The sequence below is a fragment of the Simochromis diagramma genome, unplaced genomic scaffold (assembly GCF_900408965.1).
Source record: "Simochromis diagramma unplaced genomic scaffold, fSimDia1.1 OVJJ01000753.1, whole genome shotgun sequence".
Taxonomy (NCBI): Eukaryota; Metazoa; Chordata; class Actinopteri; order Cichliformes; family Cichlidae; genus Simochromis; species Simochromis diagramma.
In genome coordinates, this window is record NW_024387523.1 from 21,967,905 (window position 1) to 21,990,735 (window position 22,831).

General features: G+C 39.7%; 1 protein-coding gene across 2 annotated transcripts in view; it reads left to right on the forward strand.

Annotated features, from left to right (window-relative positions):
* Positions 1 to 2,839: 2,839 nt before the first annotated feature.
* LOC120726804 (CMP-N-acetylneuraminate-beta-galactosamide-alpha-2,3-sialyltransferase 1-like) overlaps positions 2,840 to 22,831 on the forward strand; it is a 92,435-nt gene continuing 72,443 nt past the window's right edge. The window contains exons 1-3 of one of the 2 annotated variants that reach the window (XM_040020759.1): positions 2,840 to 3,275; positions 10,395 to 10,550; positions 12,236 to 12,299. The gene's annotated coding sequence lies outside the window, so the exon portion shown is untranslated. The remainder of the gene's footprint in view (positions 3,276 to 10,394; positions 10,551 to 12,235; positions 12,300 to 22,831) is intronic. The other variant, XM_040020758.1, reaches the window with a different exon arrangement.

The following is a 22,831-nucleotide window of genomic DNA, read 5'->3' on the forward strand; positions in this document are numbered from 1 at the left end:
ACTTTAGGTTTCATTAGCTCTCCTATCAAGAAGGGGAAAAAAGAAATATGAGCCTTTTCTAAATTTAAAACACACCAGTGGTTAGAAGAGTGAGGCGTGTGACCACTGGAGGGTATCCACATGAATTTATACCTTCAAAGTGTATCACAACTCACACCTTCAAACACAATTACCAACACACAGTGTCTTGTGACAGGCTGACACCCCCGGCCCTCTTTGCAGATCAGGACTGCCAATCAGCAAAGGAATTGGGACGTTAATGTTAGAGTCACATCAAAGGAAGGTCTGCATTATCCCCCCTTTAACAAAACTCATTTTCGGACCCTGAAGCTGGAGTTCAAGCTTAAGAACTAAAAGGGATATGTAGAAGCAAAATATTTTTTTATCCCCTTTCCCCAAGAGTCATATGCTCAAAAGAATAAACGACTTCAATAATAAGACTATTATTTTATTGAGTCACTCACCTTTATACAGTATGCCTAGGGAATGTAAAGCTCTAGCTATACATCTTTGTGTGTAGGTAGTAGCTATTGTATTATTAGCCTGTAGTTAATACATATATATGTATATAATAAGCCATTTCCCTTGACTGTTAATTGATCACATTTTGGTTTTGAAATTGTATAGATCGCTGCTAGTCTTTTATTTTGCTGTTTGCAAGAATGTGTGTTTTTCCATTTAAAGTGAGTCCTCAACTATCTCCTGACTGTTCAATACAATAAACATCTAAGAGAACAAACTGACTAGTTAATTAAAAATACTGTTGATTGGTGCCAAAATGAATTCTAAAATTACAAGAACAAAAAAACAATCTTGAACAGTACTACAGACTGCTTGATTTTGAGTTATATTCAAAGTAGAATGAAATAGGACTCACAGCAGATACTTTAGCTTTCCCTGCTATGATATGCCAAAATATCTGGTGTAAAAAAGGTAAATGCTCTGCACTTACATAGGGCCTTTTAACCTCACCAGTTCTACAAAGTGCTCTAAAAAGTGGGTGTTGTGCATCCTCACACACTTACACACTAGATACTGGAAGTGCTGACCTGCTATAGGAGGTCCAGAGTCTTGCTATTTTGCAGATGGGAATGGAGCACCAATGCAATAATACATCTTAATTTACTTTTAATTATTTTTGTCTTATTAAAGAAAAAAATTACAAAGATAAATGTTCATATTACACATTGCCAAAGTTTTATATAATGAAGTCAGTATATTTAGAAACCACTAGATGATAATTGTTTATTCATATTCCCTTTGTCTCATTACATATGTGAACTACAATATTAAGATTACAATGGATTTCCAAACGTGTTAAAAAAATTATTTTAATCAAGGTTGAGAAATAATTATAACTGTTCTTTCATTTGCATGACTGTGTATTACTGCTAATGTGACCAGGACCTTTTGTTTGTCTGAGGGACCAGTTCTGGCCTACAGGCCAAATGTTTGTCACCCTTGGTTAAATATTGAAGGTCAAGGAAATACAACAACCACAATGAGTATCTTCAATATTTTAAACGCAGTATTATAAGCCAGTAGATTTGGTCCTAAACCCCATGGCAACAAATGAAACCACATCCTCCATCACAACCAGAGATGTTGCCCAGAGCAGGGAAAAAAAGACAAAAAGAGAGAGAAAAAGATATTATGGGACATCGCTCTAAATGGGACTCCATTCCTACTGCCCGGCTTCCAGCCTAACCACATTATCTGCACCTCCTCCCTCACTCTTCACAAACTCCATTCCCACCAGCCCCCCTGCACACACACGCTCTCTCTGCTAGAAGCCATCATTCCACCGTGTATGTTCAGCTGGCCCGTCAAGTCCCCATCTAGCCAAGTGCCCAACCATCTGTTGAGCCTAAGACAGCATGCAGCTCTGAAACCAGAAAGGAAATGTTCTATCAAATGATGAACTTATCTGCATTCAAACAGCAGCTTTCAGGGCCTCTGGGCTCAGAACTCATGCAGTGCATGCCACAGAACTACAGGCAAGGCTTCACTTATAAAAGACGTAGTCTTGGCTTTGATTAAGCAAGCAATGTGCTTCCTTTTAACCTCATGTATTTCAATTTCTAACCATTAAAATACCGTTTTTCATTCTAGTTACACCTAATTTTTTGTATGCTTTAAAAAAGTATCAATGACTTATTTGTCACATATTTCTTCTCACTGTGAGCTCACATTGCAGGCCTTGAAATATGATTCGGCTGACTCAATGGATCTGATAAAGGTTGCTGCAAAAATAATTCCAGACACTTTCAATGAAACCCAATGACAGTAAATATTTCCTATGGCCTGAGGGTGTGAAGGTATGCAGTCACCTTAGCCAAGGGCATGAAAAACTAACAGGTCTCTGCAGGCCTGAGGCTATTATGGCTGAGTGAACTTCAGCTTGGGTGAGTTCACCCTGCTTAAACTCACTGCAGTTAAGCTACCAGTCACCTCTATTATCCTATTAGTCAGCAGCACTTACAGTACAGTATGGAAATCAGCCGTACTGGTCCTGTAAGCAAAATTCATTGGAAGCTTTCCAAAGTTTTAACCTTAAAGATTCTCGGCAGATATTAACTGGGGATGAGCTTGTCATTTACCCTTGCATTTATTTATATATTTATTTTAATAGAGGAAAAGGAATGAGTGAGAGAGAATGATGAAAAAAGACTCATAAATTGATGAAATAAATTCTTTATCACTTTATAAGCGCTTGGTGATTCCTGCGGCACCGAGCTGCGGGCTAACATCAGGACCCGGTCACGCATGCCAAAGGAAGGGAAAGGAAGAAAAAATAAAAACATCCTGATGCAAGTGTGTGCGAGTGAGGATGCTGAGGGGCGTAGCAGCGCTGTGCCCCTCATGGTCAGCGCTCAGGAATTAAAATGCATGCTCCTCACTGCCTGGGAGAGAGTAACGTGTAGCCCGTTTACGTGAGAAAACCTGTTTCCAGCCTTCCCTCCTTCACGGAAACAAACTGAAACACCCCCCCCAAGAAAAGCAAAAACGCACGGATGTGCCGCTTGTTCCAGGAGGGGGGGAGTAAACCTCCTCCCAGCGCTGTCACATTCAAACAGGCAACGGTGCGAGGTTGCCAGTTTGGCGCTATCCCCCCCTCTTCCTCCCTGCTCCTTTAAATTGGACCTTTGGAGCTGTAGCTTGTGGCTTGTGGCTGATTTGCATTATTCCGTTGTTTGTGGAGCTGAAGCTGAAGCCGCCGTCACTCCGCGCGGGAATAAAGGGACTTCGCCCGCAGCTCCGGGGACTGACTTTAGGTGAGTGTGGGATCACCGCGCGTGGCTCTAACTGTGTGGACTGCGGTAATAATCACGTCCTATTCTACGTATAGCCTTTAAGCTTGGTGCCTTACAGTGAGCGGCGCGCGTGCAGGTTTTTAAAGTATTTTAAAGTGCGGCTGAGAAGGTGTTGCGCTGCAACTTTCTGCTGCAACAAAAATAAAAAGTCTGCACAATTATTCAGTTGCGCACTGAGAGAAAAGAGATGCATGCTTGAGAAAGTGTCGTGCTGAAATGTGCCCAGTTATTAGAACAGTTATCAGTGGCCGTAAATCATATTTCACTCTGTTTGTGTAAATATCTCTTAATAAAGGAAACAGCTCGCACTGGAGGGTCATGTTGAGAAAAACAACTTATTCTCTTTGAGGACTGGATTGGATTTCCCACATTTCTGTTCTTCGAGATTTAAGAGAAAAATGACCAAAAGGACAAACTCATCCTCTTATACTCTTATCCCATCAAAGCATCCAAAGAAGGCAGAGATATGCTGCATGGACCATTCACTGCGTTCAGGGTAACTGTTGAATATACAGTAGCAGTGCCATAAAGGTACCAAGAGGGTCAGTACTGACTATACTGATACTTTTTACTTGTTAAGGCAGCTTATGTAGGCGAGAGCTTCGTGTCATGGGTCAGCTTTGTCAACTTTCCGTGTATTTTCAAACTGTGTGTGTTTTTGGAGACCTAGAATTTAAATGTAGCTGTTTCTAAAGTACTTATGGTTAACTGCTGTTGTTTAAATGTGCTCTAGGCTATGAATAAAATAACAATGAGAGTAAATGCAAAAACGTTTAAGGTATATGTTTAACACAATTCAGTCGGGCTATATACTGAACTTACAGGGTAGAAACAAAGTATCGATCCTATCATGCCAGTATTAGTCTGATACCAGTGTTGGTATCAATGACTGTCAATATCTACTGAAAGGGAAACAGGTCTGTGCTGAGTACATTTCAGGAGCTGTCTGGGGGATGCTGCAAGCAGCCTCGTTAAGTTAAAGCAACAATGTTCGCTGTCAGAAATCCTTTCAGTTTGTTGTAAACATTAATCACTCCGGGTTCCATTGTATGCTTAATATCCCAGTGTTCATAAACTCCAGGTTTATGAGTTTTGTAATGATCTGTATTTTGCACGAGACGTCACCTCATTTACTAATGAAGGCGTCTGCCAGCAGGCTGGTTAATTTTCTCCTGAAACCTCTCCTTGCCATTATAAATAATAAGCAAGTAGAACCCATTAGCTCAGCCAGTTCCTCATCATGTCTCCAATCAGACTGGATGGCATGACCTTGGGGTGGGTGGGGGGGGGGGACCGTGCTGCAGCATTTAGAAAGGAGGGTGGCAGAGATGGAGATGGGTTGCTTTTGGTGGCATCCGTTATCAAGGAACCCAATTATATCTAGAAAATGTGGTTGCCATAAGCAATTGCCATTTGTTACGCCGTATAAGATAGTGGAGCTATTTGGAGAGAAATGTGTGTTATTTTGATAATATGTACTTCGGACAGCTCTGGGTGTCGGCCGTCTCATCTTAATGTGCGTCTTTTAATTTAAAAGAAAGGTATGATTCTTCAGAATGAAAAGTCCTTTGTGAGCTCCTTTCAACAACGGTGCATGGAAGAGGCAATGAGTCACAGTGAATCATGGCAGCCTCTCACCAGCTGCCAGCCAGATGAAGACACGCTGCAAGCAAAAAGTCTGACGAAACTGCAGCCGCACTCGTGTGCTGCTCTTTCTACTTCAAAGCACGCTGTGGTATAACGTATAGCGTTCCACGAGCGCACCTAACAGCTTGCTCAAAGTTTGAGCAAGTTTCTCTAACAATCTGACTTCCAGTTTTGTTTTCAGATCTTTCCTGCGAGGTATTTCCAGCTTAAACTGCCGTGGTGTGAAGGCTGTGCTAAGTCAGTGGAGGCTGTACTGTAATCAGTTATTCAGCTCTGGCATTCAGAGTCTCCGCTCCAGACAGAGGAATCCCCGTGGCTCACCACAAACCCAATCAGGCCCTTTAAGTACACAGCTTTAGAGCAAGGTCTGGGACCGCGAGTGCAGCAGCAGCAGCAACAGCAAAAAATGTCTCCAGTTCCCCGGGGTGGTGGTCCACATGCATCTGCAGCCTGTACAAGGGTATTTCACTAATAGTTAGTGTCTTTTGTTCAGGCTTCTGTGCTCTGTCACACAGTCTTTTTCCTTCATAGTATTCCCTTCGGACTTCTCCCCGGCTTTTTGATTTGCCCTCTGTTTCCACTTAGCAGTCCTGGCTATTTTCCAAGAAACACCTCAGCACCATTCTCCAGGATAAACAGGCTTCTTGTAGTCTGGCAACATGTGGAGAATGGATTGGAGTTTACTGTATGAGCGAATCTACAAAAAAGCACCTAGGCTGCCCCCCCCCCTTCTGAGGTTTTAATCACAGACGATTACAAAATGACAATTTGAATGCGGCAACAAAGCGAGCCGTTCCTGTGATTGCTGCTGTAATCTTTCCCGAGTGCAATCAACAACATCGAGACTGCACATCAGTCCTGCAATTAGGCTTGTCAAAATTACAGCGTGGCTTTTTATCCGCGACTGCTTGTTTGATAATGCTTATTGGCAGGTGCCTTTGGAGGAGCAGAGGAAGGGAGCCCACAGCTGATGCATTATGTAAAGCCATACTGTATCGTGCAGGCAGATGTTTCCTCCCAGCGACATAACCATACATCTCCATATCACAGCGGCGTCCTCGGGAGTTCTTCCTGTGATTTTTTCATTGTCTTTCCCATGGACGCACGTGCCTCGTCCTTGACTTTCATCTTGTCATTGTCTACACAAATTGTTCTAGTGCTGTCTAATCATTTTCTGGTCCAATCAGTTAGTCTGAAAGCGTGCATGCCTACTTCAGTGTCGTCCTCAATGTAAAGCATCTTTGCTTCCTTTCATTCTACTTATAGTCCTGTTGACAGCACCGCAGTATCTATGACCTTGTCAGGGAAAATGCCTTCATTCTCTTCTTTTATAGAGACTTACTGTTACAATACGTATCAACAGTAAGTCACTATGATATACAGGCTGTCATTTGCAGCTACTTTCTACTTAACTTTAACTGCTGTTTTGTCTTCATGAGGTTTTTATTTGCCAGCACAAAGTAATTTAGTTAGTGGGCTTGACACGTGGATACGTTTTTTGAGGATTTATTTGAAGGAAAGGCTAATTGTTATGCCTCGGAGGTCCGTTGTTAATTAGAAGTTATCTCGGGCAGCTCTCACATGGTCACCGCACTAATTGGCAGTCAAAGCTGTGTACCACCTGGCCCAGCCTTTAACTCACCAGGTGCTCCCAGCAAAGCCGCTGGCCTTGGCATTATGTAGCTGTGGCCTCTTAAACGAAGGCAGACAGCGGAGACAGACAGATAGAGGAGAGGGGAAGAGGGTGGGCACCATATCAGGACAACTTTGCTGAAATGGCGAAGCTGAAAAACAGCTGCAAAGGGTTATTTCATGCCTGAGCAAGCCTTTTTTTTCTTTTCTTTTTTTTTGGAAGCCGGCATGAAAGAAAGGTTCTGAAAAATTAGTGTAATCTTTTGATACACACGTCGTCACACATCACACCTCTTTGTTTCGGATTTCTAACACTTCAGGCGATGTGAGGTGGCAGCACATCAACACCAAGCGCAGCCTGTGCAGGGTTTGTTTACCTGTGCTTTACAGAGGAAAAATAAGTTCATCCTGTGACTGAACAATAGCTGGCATCAGAGAGGTTCTGTCCACAGAGTACAGAGCAGATAAGAGAACAATTGTGTAATTAAGTCTATTTTGCTCTTTGCGGGGGAAATGTGAATGTTCAAATCAATTAAAGCCACATTCTAAATTTTTAATTCAGTGCAGTTGCAACGTGGAGGTAAAATCTGCGGAGAAAAGGCGGCGATTCAATCAAGAGAGAATGCTGCTGCTTTTCACAGCGCGCTGGAAACTCACACCAGGATCCCACAGAGTAAGCTGGAATAGTGTGAGATTTTTTTTTTCCCACGCGTGATTGAGAGTCATGGTGCGTCTCTGCCATGGGAGAAAATCCATCTTTGACCCCCATTAATCTTGACTAACTGGTCCAAATCTGCAGCAATCACAATGCCCAATCATAAAGTCTGTAGAAGAGGCCAAGCAGGTGTGACCTGTGTATGACTCAAGCAAAACGTGCCTAGCGTCGCCGTGCTCCGGAGGACAAAAGACCTCTGTCTTTTTGTGCCACAAAGTCAAAAGCTTTGTTTTTGTCTTGCAGCTCCAGCATCTAGGGTTCACAGTAATACCCGAATGTGTCGTGCCTTTGTTCTTTGATCACAATGGGAATTTGAGATGTAAAGCGGATTTAGACAATGTGCCATATCTTGATGGATGGAGCAATAGAAGAAGCGCTTAAAAAACGCTTTGGAGCTGCGTTGTGTTTGCAGCTGTAGGCAAAAAACGTTAACGCTCTACAACAGAGCTGGGGATGATGTGGATGTGTTTGAATTGTTGTTTTTTCTGTTTATTTTTCCAGGAAATGTTGTGTTTAGGCGCAGAGCTTTGGCAGCGTGTGCTTTATGATAGCAGCCTACGAATTCTGCATATCAGTATATTATATGAAGCACGTCATCGATGAGAAAGTGAGTTATTATCAGCAGGATATTAAGCACCAGCAACAATTAGTCTTAACTAAGTTGCAAGAGTCCATTTAATATATATGTATAAAAATCGACAAACCATAAAGAATAACAAAAACAGCAAATTACTGCCATATGAAGACTAATTGGAATAAACAGGCCTATCACTGCTATAATTACTGATAGTGAAATCATTACTTCCCCTAATGCTTCACTGCAACCACCGTTAATAACACTTCATTAATTAAACATACTATGAAAAACAGCAACACTGCAACTCTGCACTTTGGCTCAATGGAAAGGACTTCTCCTAGACTGGGCCCACTGTAGCTTTACTTTGCTCTGGAGGTCATCTCAGGAATAATGAGCTGGGAGAAATGTAAATACTCCTGTTTGCTTAACTGCCAGAGCACTTAGAATACCTGAGACAAGCCAAATTTGAGATTTAGGTTCGTAATGAGAAGCTTATTATGATACAAGCTGGACCAGTGGAGTGAAAAACAGAGATTTTTGCTATGCCAAAAATACCTGAATTGGAATATGCACAGGAGGATGGATCGACGAATGGATGGATGGAAAACCCTCTTATCTCATTGGTGTGACATTGGGAATTCTTGCCTGTGACTATAAATATGGAGATGAAGAAGTTAGCTTACTTCAGTGCAAGGGCTGAAAGACAGGCAATAAGTTACCCTGTCAAAGGGATGTTTGGCAGCTTTTAGAAATAACCCTGCTGTATTGCTGTCCCCCTCCAGTCTTCAAGGTAAACTAAGTTAATCTTAATGTTGCTCAAACGTTGCATAGACAGCAACAACAAGTGAATTTGTAAGACAATGACAGCTACAGGGTATTATTACCATTTATTTGCAGTCATGTTTGTGGTAACTTGTAATTGCAAGTCCAATATCCTTTCGCCTTTAAGCTCTGTGTCAGTGCTAACACCTCAGGGAAGGGAATCGGTCCTTTTACTGTGCAGTAATCACCACTGTTGCCCAGCATGTTACTAATGAGACTGTCATTTGATGCTGGGTAGATAGCGAGTGGTGGGTTTTCTGAACCTTGTGACTGGGTGCAGCTATCTCTGATGAAAACAGCTTTGAAACTAAAGCAAATTGCAATTCAGTTAATCCCAGTATAGCAGTTGAAACACCTCATGTGTAATCGTTGAGTTTCATACACACTGATTTGATGTAACCTTTGAAAGTGTAAACCAGCATGGATTATATCGTGTTTATGCACAGGCTCTGCATTGATTTTCTCATTTCACAACAAGATACATTGTGAATAAATACAGTTGGACCAATATACTCTGTATATGTGCCTTTTCAACAGGCTACACTGTATATATAATAGATGGACATAGCCTTTGGATGTCATACACCGGATTTGGACTTTGCCTCAACATGAGTGCTTTTGGTCCACAACTTGAGTGACCAGATGAGGCCCAGTAGACAGCTATCAGCTCCAGCTCCCTGTGTCGGTACACTTGTCAGTCAAACAGACATCCCTCAAACAATAATAACTAATAATAACCAATCAGAATTGGTTGTCTATAGTAAAGCGCAATAGTTGTGGCTAACAGAAAAATTGTTATGTTGAACATTTGTACTGGGCCAGTTTTTCTAAATCGGGACATTTGGACTACCAAAAGCTACACCTTCATTTACAGCATACAAATCATACACAACTAATTTGTGTCACTTTATCAGCATTCGTTTTACTGAGAGTTTACTGAGAGTTTATTAGTGCTCTAAACCTCTCATAACCGTCTTATAATTTTAGAACTTTTATTTTCTGAACACTTTGCAGTCGAGCTTATTAATGTTTCGTTCGAGAAATCCTTGAAATGGAGGAGAATGGGCACCAGTCTTCATCAGAGCAACACAGACATGCTAGTTGGCTTCTGAAATGGTTATGAATAATTACTGTCTTCAGTTCTGTAATCAGTATTGGAAGTACATCTGGCTGGCTTCTGCATGGGTATACCAGGGATATCAGAAATGTACAGACTCTTTCTAATTTTCTAGTATTTATTGCCTTGTAGGCTGGAATGAAACCCTATTAAATCAAAGCTGATTTTTCCATTTTCCTTTGGATATGCTGAAATAAAGAGCCAAAGGTAGAAATGAGAAGCAGCTAATTTCGGGCAATGTATTAAAAAAGGGGAAGCAAAACCTCCATCGTTGCGTAATGCTGAACATCCCGTAATTTTTGCTTTGATAATAGGTATGACTGTTTTGAAAAGATTTCTACCACCCGAGTAATCTGATTTAGAAATTGTCCCACATTTGTGTCTTCAGCTCATGAGCCTATATGCAGTTTTCTTTTTGGTTCTGTCCACAGAGTTTGTACAAATGGAGGGATCCAGGAAAAAGACATCCTTTAGGCTGACTGGGTGGTTGACTTGACTGTGTTCTTTGGGTTGTTGTCAAGTTGAAAGATGAAATTCTTCTTTGACATTAGCAGTGTATTTTTCTTCCAGAGGGCAGCAGATTGTCACCTCAAACAACTTGATGTTTGGAGCCATTCATCTTCCCCTCTACACTGACCAGAGCCCCTGTCCGGCCTGTGGCATGATGTAGCACTTCAAGAAGCGTACCAGTGTCATTCCTCCACTAAAGCAAGAGCCAAAGCAGAGGTATGTTTTCCATTTATTTAAGTATTTGTGATCAAGGTTATGTAAAAACTGCAGAGCCAAATTTCATGAAATTTGGGTAAAGGTGGAAAAGAAGCAAATCGAGAGCCTGTCAGCTTTTGTGGCAATCCTGGTCATTGTTAAAGGGCAAAATGTGGCAGATGATGCACCCTCCAAGTGCCCAGAGGAAGACTGCTTAATTATAGCAAAAGTTGTAATCACACGTTTTTTGGTTGCTATTGTTATGTTGCTTATTTACTACGATTATTCAGAAACATAACACATATCGTGCATTTACTGAATATGGTTGTCTGGCTGGGAGTTTGGGCATGGCTAGGGGGTGTTTTTGTATAGCCAGTCTTGCAAAAGCAGCCTCTGTGAGAGTAAAGAAGGTGGCGGACAGAGCCCCAGTCGCATACCTTGGGAAACCTGCATGGTGGTTATGGGCAAGCAACAGAGAGCCGAACTTTTGTACACTATAGAAAGTGGAGTGTGAGGGAGACCCAGAAGGAGCCAGATAAAAAGGTGGCTGCACAAGAACATTTTTGTAAACTTCCTCTAGCTCATCTAGTTGCTCTTCTCTAGCTAGATCAGATGGATCTAGATTTAGATCTTGGCTCAAGCTTACTAAAGTGGCGAGTGAGCTTGCCTTTTAAAGAGATGCAAAAAAGGATGCAATTTACCTCCTGTATAGTACAAGAAAAAGTTTAAGTAAGGAATTACCCCAACTTCTCACTTTTTTTCATTATTTTAAATCATCTTCATGGTGGGCAGGACAATAGGCCAATAAATACTCTTTTGAATATCAGAATAAGCTACATTAAAATATATATAAATTACTCCAATTTCTTGCTGCTTGATCAGCATTTGATAACAGGTCAGATTTTTACAATGGCATTTTCATAATTTAACAAATGCCTAAGCAGCCTGTCCTCCTTCACTCAGTGCACAGCTTGGAACAAAGGAGCAAAAGCCAAATCTCCGCCAGCTACTTTTAATATGAGTCTGAATATCATGAGCAGCACAGAACACGTTTAGCTCAAACTCAGCCTCCATCAATCTCAATCCAGATACCTCCTTCTGCAGCAGCTTCTGCTCAACAGTTGTCTCAACAAGTAATAACATGTATGGAACTGTTCAGCTAACACAGCTTTGACACATCCTGATGATAAGTCATTAATACATCGCAGCAGCACCACACTGAACTGTCACTGTGGAAGATGCAAAACATGGCATTGTTGCATAGCAGCAGGCATGCAGTGCCAAATCACGACAACAAATCACATCAAGGCACTTTATATTGTAAAATACCAACAGGATAATAATACAAAGAAAACCCCAACAATCAGACGACCCATTATGAGAGTGGGAAGGAAAAACTCCCTTTTACCTCAGGCTGAGGGACTGGGGGTGAGGGGAGGAAACTGGAGAAAAGACACACTGTGCAAGAGAACTAAAGATTAATAATAACTAATGATAATGCAAAGTGGTGTACAAACACATGGCTTAGGTGCCCAATGCATGAACATGTGATTTGTTTCACAACACTTGCATCTTGATGTAATGGCAGTTATAACCTGATAAATAGTCGTTATTGGGCATAGTTTATGTTAAAAAAAGCGAGTGTAGCTAGAGTTTTGTGGTCTCCTCACTCTTTCTTTTTTTGTGTGTTTTGTGCCCCACATTAGCTCTTGAAGTGGGACACTGACGATATGCAGTCTCTTCCCCGCTCATTTACTCAGCTGCTTTTCTGTGAGTGTTCAAAGAGTTACTATAAAGCATTATAATGTCCACTTAACGATGCACATATATTTCTTTGCAACACTACCGAACCGTTTAGGGTGTCTGCTATTATGGGTCCTTGTTAATACTTCCTTATTGATTTTTAAATAAGGTGTCATAAAAACCTACAGCAGCTTCAGGAAGTTAATTGTAAGTACATAAAGAGTGCTGCTTTCACAGCTTTAATTGGGATTTTCAGTGAATAATTATTAGAATAAATGTGTCTATGCATATCGAGTGAAAAATTTAATTGCAGCTGTTGTTTCTCCAGCTATGATGACAATGATTGCCCCTAAATTTCACTCATTGTTAATTATGTAAAAGACAAAACGGAGGGGAAACAATCAGACCAGCACAGTAATATTGCAGGATCTATAACTTACAATATAAAACACCTTAAAATTAAAAACTGAATACCTGCCATGAATCCGCAATGTGTCATTTTTACTCTGCTGTTTTAAACCAAGTAGTCTGAACTTTATATGTGCTGGTAGGAGGATTTTGTTAGCTTTGGGCTGAGTTAGTCTAGCTGTTTTATGCAAAGCTGAGCTAGCCTGCCTCTGGCTATATGGACACGTAGGGGTTTAACACAGATTTTTCATCCACCCCTCTGCAAGAAAGTTAATAAGAAGGTTTTTGTTGCTTTTAAGGATATCATATCTTAGATCGCATTTAAAGCCAAACTGAGAAACACAGATATTTATAAATACAGATATTTGCATCCTCTATGCAGTCACATGGGTAAAGTTTAGAGCTGTCGTCGGTATCATCAGGTTTTGTCTTATATAAAAATAAGATCTGCGTTGCAGACAGTAGATCCACACTTATTTGCTTTATTGGTATACCTCTAATGTAATTTCTTGTGAATAAATGTGAATTGAGGTTGGCTTATATTCTTACAGAAAAATGTTCTAGAAAATCATGTTGAGATGTATAATTGATTTTCCTTAGCAGACCTGCTGTCTGAAGCTGTGCTGTATGTATGCAGACGTTTCTTGTGCGGGGATATTCCTTGAGGGGGAAAAAAGGTGATATAGTATCTTTGTACTATTTCAATTAAATATAGGGTTTAACAAGCCAGCGGTGGATCTCACGGACAAACAGAGGACACTGCATGCTCATTGGCTAAGGACTTGTTAATGACGACAAGTTGTTAGCAATCACTGGGTAATCTTCCTTTCTGCCTCTTATAATGATCATAAACTGAACTTCATAATTTATTCAACAAGACCTGAAACTAATCAGGAAAATGTTTACTTGAGTGACAGAGCGAGGAAGCCAAGAGCTGTTTTCCCATGGACTTCTATACAACCCAAAGAGTGTCGCCCCCTTCATGCCATTAAAAATTATCTGTGTGATAGCCACTTCTGCACTGCTTCCCTTTTGCAAGCAGAAGCTATGTATATCTTTTATACTGCTCATGCTCTCTTTATATGGATAGATCAACCCTGTGGCTCTGGTGCCTTTTTAATAGTGCAGCTCAGTGTGGATGTATGCAGACGTTTCTTGTGCGGGGATATTCCTTGAAGGGGAAAAAAGGTGAGGGGCAACATTTGAACCACGTAAAACATTTTTAAAACCAAAAATTAAAAAAAAAAACTAAACAAACTAAGATGCTTCTTCAGATTCAGCTGCACTTCAGCTGAGTGCATCTTCTTGCATAATTAAGATAAATTGGATGTTATTTTTAGTGTAAAGGGGAGTCTGCTTTGCCACCTGACCGCTCAGACCCAAAACCTTGCAAACATGCAAATGAGCTGCTGTATCCATTGGTATGGGATTCCGGCATTCAGAACATGCTGCAGCTGTTATTATTGCTGCTGGCCGCTTTGCTCCCCTGGTGTGCTTTTGTCTGCACAGTCATTCATCTCAGAACAACCCCCTGCTTTAGTTAAATCCTACTACTATATTACTTCTAGACTCTGATTGGAGTTTTCATAATAGTTTGGGCTGCAATTGAATATTTAATTTCTTTTTTCTTTTTTTTTTTTAAATCTAATGCTGTGGGGAAAAATATACTTAAGGGCGTAGATTTGTGTGGTAATAGTTTTAACTGGAGCTTTGAGGATCACTGGTATTGCTGTATGTTAGTGCTGTTAAATGAATGTGTTATCTGGGTGTACCATGGAGTATTAGGGGAAGTACATTTTAAAAAGGGCTATAATTTATTAAAATGATTAATACTTACTAAAGATAATGTGGGGCAATAACATCCAAGCCAGAGATGCCTTTCAAATTATTTAAACTGCATAGAAAATATTGCCAGTAACATGTTTCCAACAAGCTGTAAAAGAGGCTTGTTTACCACTATGTTATATCAAAAAGTGTCAAATGTTTTCAAAATTTAACCAGCCTTGATATCAGACAGCCCACTTTAAGCCTTTCGCTTTAGTAAGGACCCATGCTCTTTGTAGCTTTGTATTGTCCTGCTGAAATAAACAATGCTTGATTTTCTCCCTGTCATTACTCCTAAAACTCATTTCTACCCAGTCATGTTACTAATGAACCAATCAGTTTATTGTTGTCCTACTCCCAGCAAAACAGCAAATAATTACCTGTTCCAATATAGGATATAGTATCTTTGTAATATTTCAATTAAATATAGGGTTTAACAAGCCAGCGGTGGATCCCACAGACAAACAGGACACTGCATGCTCATTGGCTAACGACTTGTTAATGACGACAAGTTGTTAGCAATCACTGGGTAATCTTCCTTTCTGTCTCTTATAATGATCATAAGTCACAAACTGAACTTCATAATTTATTCAACAAGACCTGAAACTAATCAGGAAAATGTTTACTTGAGTGACAGAGCGAGGAAGCCAAGAGCTGTTTTCCCATGGACTTCTATACAACCCAAAGAGTGTCGCCCCCTTCATGCCATTAAAAATTATCTGGGTGATAGGCACTTCTGCACTGCTTCCCTTTTGCAAGCAGAAGCTATGTATATCTTTTATACTGCTCATGCTCTCTTTATATGGATAGATCAACCCTGTGGCTCTGGTGCCTTTTTAATAGTGCAGCTCAGTGTGGATGTATGTGTAAGTTTGACAAAATCAGTTCTCTGATGCTGGAGTAAAAATGTATGGAGTACTGATGCTGAATAAGTTGTCAGTTCAGTAACTGCAGTGAAATTAAGAGTAGGGATTGCAGACAATGGTAAATTAAGATATCTTATTTACATTTAGACAAAATTACAAACTTTCTCTGACACTAACTTTTCATTTTTTGCCTCTGTGGCATCATTGTCAACTCTAAAAACATGCTACCTGTTACCTTATGTTGCAAAAACGTAATTGAATGTATGAAAAGGTAATTTCTGGGAAACTGGGTTGGTGCACGCCACAGGTGGGAGTCCAGATTTTGTTATAAAACTTTCTTTGAGTGAGTGAAGACATGAATTTGCAGCTGGTGGTGTTACTCAACTTTTGATTCACTGTTGTGCTGGACTTACCCGCTGAGCTTCACAGCAGGAGAGACTTCATATCATTTCTTAGAATTGCGAACACAGACTAGTGCCTGTGTGGCTTACAAACTGTATCGTTTTCATTTCCATTGATCAAACAGCCAAATTCTTCTATAAAGTTTATGTCACAGATGTTGTTATCAAAGCAGAGCTGCAGAAAAGAATAGAGGGAGGAGGAGGCGAAACAGGCAGATGCTCACCTCCGGTTAATAAAAGGACCGGAGTTCTTAGAAAAGAACTGCTTTCTTCTGTTGGATCTAGTAAATATCTGAATCAGACCTGCAACTTTCTCATCATCCAAGTAAACACACAAAATCTCTTTGTCAGATTAGGTCAGTTCATCTCATGGGGGCTAGTAATCAGCTTAAAGGATAATATCACCATTATTGAGTTTTTCCTTATCTCCAGTGGCTAGTGATCTCCTGTATCCACCTCTGACAATTTCTCTTTGCTATCTACAAATTTGGTTTAGCTTCTTTTATTGCTTCCATTTCCTCCTGAGTGCATGAAAAGACTTTGTATAGGCTTAATACTTTGCAGCCTTCCACCAGAATGAATGTGATGAAAGTAGACAAATTCATAATCACCAGTCACAGTCAGTCAGTCGAGCTTTTCATGAATATGCAGTGCTGATAGTCTGGCCTCCCCCTCGTGAAAGATGTTTTCCCACTTAAACATGACCTTAGTTGGTTAGTTAGCATTCTGGGATATAAAGCAATAACTGTAACAATTAACACATTGGTTGTATTAACCCTGCTTTTACATGCAGGTGATGTATGTAAACTCTGTTATTACAGTTATTAAAGTTTTCAAAAGGGTTACAGGTTTGTCTTGCAAATAAATAAAAGTGCCTGCCTGTCAGTATCTTCTGCTCCAGTAATGTTCTCCTTCTTTAAATCCCCCAAATTTGGTTTCATTTCTTTTGTTACTGACTCCTTGCTGCTGATGCGAATCCCAGTGTAATCTCTGAAGTCAAAGCATGGGCACATGAAGAAAAAATCTATTTTATGTTCAAGTTTATTCTTGAGTATGAAAGCTGTTTTTTGAAACAAACAATCCCAACTCGGTGTCTACTTTTCACCGTTCCTTTAGTTTTCAAATCACCATTGTATGGTTTATTTTTCTCTGTTTGCATCACCACTACAGGTTATTTTGACTCTTTGGAATTTTACAAATCATGTAACTCTCTTTAAATAAAATGTCATCATCTGATATTTCATGACTTTTCCTAAAATTGGTCAATTTATAATTCAAAGGGGGGGAAGTAAAAGAACCATTGCAGCCACTTATACCAAGAATCACTTATACACAGAATTATTTTGACCACATTTCAATGTAAAAAGCTACTCTTAAAATTTGTAACATATGTTGTTTGCACAACATATAACATTGTGGCAGGGTATGGTTTCTGGCTCAGCTGCAGAGCAGGGGTGGAGCAGTGGGTTTAGGGTGTGGTGTCAGGTGAGGCTGAGCAGATCTCCATCATCTAATCATGCATCCCCTATTTGAGTGGGATTCATAGGACCTGATAAGAGAACGTTGCTGGATGGAAAAGAATTGTGGGAGCTTGAAAGCTGCACAAGCAGTTGAGGAAACATCCATTTACCTTGCAATGCTGTGTGCATGGATCTTCTGTTACAAACATGAACTACCTAGCTAGATGTGATTGATAAATAAATATACATAGGACTGCAGTTAGATAAAAGATGAATAATTACTGCGGGACTGAAATTGCCATGGATGACATGTTAAGCCAGGGCAGATTGTGGAGAACTACTACGAGCAAATCACACAAATCGGGCTGCAGACCGAGGCAGAGCAATGTGAACGGTGGATGAGAGAGAGGCTGTAGGTTAGGTGAAGAGGAGGTAAATGTGGATGAGATGATAAACCATCTTTGTTCTATTTTTAGAATAATTAATTTATTAATATGTGTTTCTTATTTGTTGAAGCCAGCTGAGAAATGACTTACCAAAGAATTTGTCATTGCTGTTGTTGCTGTAAAACAGGGTGAAAATAAAGTCAGTTGCCAGAGAAGCCTCAGTCACGGTGGCCCATTTCTAGCTAAATCTGTGCACACAGCACTAGAAACAACATAACACATTCACAGGAATCAGAGTCTAAACACAACATGGCTGAAATAATGATCACAACACTACTAAATTAACAATTTGTTGTTAAACATTAACCATCTCATGAGTCTTTGCGCTTGCCAGTGCAGAAGTCTTCTATACTTAGAAAAGTCAAATAGAAAAACAAAACAAGTTTGCTCCGGTACATCATTGTGTGGCCAAAGATATAGAAAGAAACTACTGAGTAAATGTTAAAAAACAAACAGCGTCAATTTAGTTACTCATTTTAATTAAGTATGGTCATTGTATGATGACCATATGTTGTATGGTGAAAGTACTATGGCTTCAGCACAAAGGTGGGGAGTGCCTAGGACTTCCATGAGAATTGTGAATTTTGTATCCTCAAGACAAAATTGGACTTGTTGAATTTATCAAAGCAATGCTGCAGACATTAATTATTATCAAAAATCATTTCTGGACACAGAACAAAAGTAACAAAATACAGACAGATGTTTTTTCACATTACCTAAATCAAATGAGCAGAAAAGACATGCTGTGTTTCTGTCCCCCCACCCTTTCTCTGTGCTCTGAGGTCTTAAAATGACTATTATTGTTTATTGCAATTATTTCTGGAACAATATATTATCCAGCAAAAAGAGCTGGCCTGACAGCCCTAGCACCCTAAAGTGCATTTATGGGCAGTGAACTGAAGCATTTGAACAAACCCTCACTCACTGGAGATGTCTGTTTTCCAGATGGATGTTTAATTGAAAAAGAAGAAAAAAAAACAGCCAAGCTGAGATGAGAGAGTAAGGACAAATTAATGTTACCTAACTCCACTGCCTGCAGAAAACCAATATTCAATTAGAATAAGGTGATGAATTTATATTTAATTTAAAATTATGCCCACATCCATTTCAGTGGACGCTATAACAATTTCACAAAGCTGAACAATATTGTAATAAAGTTATCAAATATGGAGTCTGCTGATTCTTCTTTTATATTTGGGGGCTTTCTGTATGGAGATATTATGCTGTGTAATATAGCTTGTTGTGTAATCTAATTTGAGCATTTTTATGTTAGTCTCAAAAGTAACTGGACTATTTCAATCTAGTTGAATGAAAGTCCTGTGCAGTCAGCGACTGTCTGAAGTCTAGAAAACATGGACATCATCAAATGCTTACCTTCCTCCCTTGAGATGCTCTGCCAGGACTTTACTGCAACCACCTCCAGCTGCTGCATGTTTGTGGGTCTCACTACCGTCACCTGTGTCTTCAGTAACTGAAAAGCATCCTCTGCTGAGATCAGGTGAATCACTTGGCCATTGAAAAATATCCTATATAATTGCCTTGAGAAACCCTTGGGTTGCTTTTGAAGCACCTTTTAGGTAATTATTCATTTGCAGTGTGAAGTGCTCTCTGATCACTTCTGCATCGTTTGACTGAACGTGAGCTGAGAGTATTTCCCTGTACACTTTAGAATTCATCCTGCTACTTTTCTCTTGATTCTAGTACAGATTAATCCTGGTTTTATCTGTCCAAAGAATTTCTTTCCAGAACTCTTTAATCAGGCCTTCCTGTTATTCAGTGTAACCAGTGCTATGCATCTCTGGATTTACATTCCTGAAGGTGTCTCTGTATAGCAGACCTCGAGAATAATATAATAATATTAGCTCCTGGGGGAAAAATGTGGTAGGAATTTGATTACACAAGAGTGAAAAGAAGAACTGAGAAATTAGAATTACCACAGCAGAACAAGGCTTCATGTAATTACAAAACAGTTAGATATTTTTTAGATCTAAGCTTTAGGTAATTAGAAGCTGGCTGATGCAGCCGAGTAGCTGGATATCCTTGTAAGGACTGGTGGAAACTACACAGCAAAATCTCCAGTGTTAAATTAACACTGGAGAGTGTCTATATGGGTCCACACCTCTGAGTGTTAAATACAACACTGTTGAGTGTTAAATTAACACTTTTGACAGTGTTATATGTTTAAAAGTAACCTAGTCAGTTTTGAAGATTAACAAAGACTAACACTGAGCAGTGCTGATTTTCTAACACTGGAATATTTCTAACATTTTGAGTTATTTTCCAGTGTTAGAGACGTTTTTGAGATGTTGTTATATCGTTCCAAAAGGGTCGACACAGCAACTTCTGGTTCTTCAAGTCAAGTGTGGAATACCAACTATACTTGAGGCTGGCTTCAAAAGTAAAATCAGTCCCAAACACTTGTATCCATGCATCCATTCTCTTCAGCTTATCCTTATCAGGGTCATGGAGGGAAGGGGGCTGGAGCCTATCACAGCTACCATAGGGCGAGGCGGGTACACCCTGGACAGGTCACCAATCTGATACCAAAGTGGTCCTAACACTCTTATAATCAACATGGTAACAAGTCTAAAACCAGTAGGTGGCTTCATGGTTACTGTGTTGGTCTTTTAACTCAGGTTTTGTCCATGTGTGAAGTTTGTATGTGCTCACTATGCTGCACAAATTAGCTTTGAGAGTTTTCCAGTTTTTCCCTCCATGCAGAAAATGAAAATGTGACATTTTTCATAAACCAAAATGTTTTTACTGCTTAATGACAAAAATATCTTAAGAATGTTCAAATGAACTATTTAATTTTCAAAGACAGAGACAGCTTACAGTATTTTGTTATATAGGACTAATTAACCAGCTCTATAAAGTTGCACTGACACAGGTAAACCCTGATTTAAATTCCAAATTGGGTGCCTATTTGCTGTGAAATAAGCACATGATTGTCTGCTGGTTCCCAGTTGGTTTATATTATCTGGTTATTGGTGTCAATAAATTCTGTGATAAATATAAAAATGCAAATTTCCATTCAACTAGAGCAGTCACTTTATGTCAGCATACAAGTCTTGCTAAATCCTGTGCTTCATGTTTTATTTTTAAGACGCATTTGCAGCATAATTAAAAGCGCAAATATCAAGTACTGATGATCAGCCTAATCAACACTGAGAACTGTTGAGGCAGGACGAAAGAACAGAATCATAATCAACCCTGAACCTCTCATCTTTGATTTCAGATAAAGCGCAATATAGATAAACTGAAAAACAACAACTGATACTAATTGATTAATTTACCAGCCACAAAAAGTAAATTGCTTCTATATTTGCTCATTAATACAGGGTGTGTGACTAACGAGGAGGGTTTATATCCTTAGAATCTTCCAAATGTTCCTCTTGCTGTTGGCCACAAATGTTAACACTGCAAAGAAAAACACTGCTAATACACATATACTATACCACAGCCATTCAAAGAATTGTTTTTATCCTATGATGTGGGATATGCATGACATGAAGTGCAACCTCACATCAATGTTTAAACCCATATTTAAAGCAGTGTTTTGTCTGCAGCACACTGTTGACTAACATTTTCTACCTGTTTCACAGTATGAACTCATCAGATATTTCAGTATTGTTAATGTTTTAGGAGGACAGGGTATCTGACAATGGTCTAAGAAGCACTGAAGCAAATTTCATGTCAGAGTCCCACACACCACCATGCATCATTGTTAAACTTGAGGCTTGGTCCTGAAAAACTGTAGACTACAGCTTTAATAAGTATTTCAGAGATTTCTTGGAGCAGTATTAAAAGTTAATGTGGAAAGGTAAGCAGAAAGAAAAGTAATCTTTAAACAACTGGAGAGAAGCCTCAGAGGGTTCCTGCTGGAACCTTTGTAGCCCCCACCCCAAAATAAAAAATGTTTTTGAAGCACCCTGAAAGCACCCTACTTATTTAAACTACACTGAAGGATGCTTTTACTTCCAATATATAAGCTCTAGGAATGTAACGCATGCCAAACAGAGACTGCCTGGCAGAAAATGGAAAAATACATGTTAGATGTTAAAGCTGCTTTCTACAGAGAATAAGACCTATACTTCTAGGAGATATTTTGGTGCTGAAAGAAATCCCATGAAATCCCCTCCACCCCATCCCTCTTCAGCTCAAAGGTAGATTATGTAAGATTTATGTAAAATAGCACCCCCTGCAGGCACAACAAAGAGTGACTAATCAAAATCAAAACGAATGCGAACTCCCACTCTGAGTTCTACATTTACAGGGAGGACAGCATGCATGAGGCAAAATAAATATGCCCTAATCCCTGTTTGCTGAACAGGATAGTTTCAGGATCAGGAAATATTATTATAATGCCCGGAAGCCTTGTAGCCTATCAAACTCAAGTATTTTTACTTAATCTTGAGTACAGCTAGCTGCTATTAGCATAATTCATATACACTGAAACATTATAACTTTAAGTATCTCATTACAATGTAATGCTCTGCTTGCAAATCTTGGGTGTCTTTTTATTTTATTTCGACATGCACCAACTATCTAAACGTTGCTGCACACAAAGCACATCCATACAATGCATCAACACTTCCTGTGGGAACCACTATACAAGCCAAGTCCACAAATAGCCAACTCTGTAATCTACAACCAAAAGGATCCACTGCCAGTGTCCCATTTGGTATCTTGCAATGTGCTTAGCAAACATTAGCATACTAATCTGCTAAACCAAGATAGCGAAAACTTGTTAGCTACTTACTGGGTGTAATTTATTAATTTATGCACACAAATTCTTTTTATCCTGTGCAGAAAATAAATGCACATGCAACATTACAGTTACACTAATAAAACATACGCATGGACAAGTTTTGTTCTTACCATATGTTTAGGTTAGAGAGTCAGAATAATTCTGTATACATGAGCACATGCTTGCTATCTGCAATCTGCATATACCCATGCCTGTCTTCTTTTAAAGAATGAAGTGTGTTTAATTTGAGGTGGATCATGGAGTAGATGATGTCATTCTAAGTGAGAAACCCAGAGAAAGGCAAAACAACGAGGAGGAAGCCAAAAAAGGCAAACCTTTCCAAAAAGTAAATGGGCTGATTCTTATGTAGTGCTTTTCTACCCTCCTGGAGTACTCAAAGCATT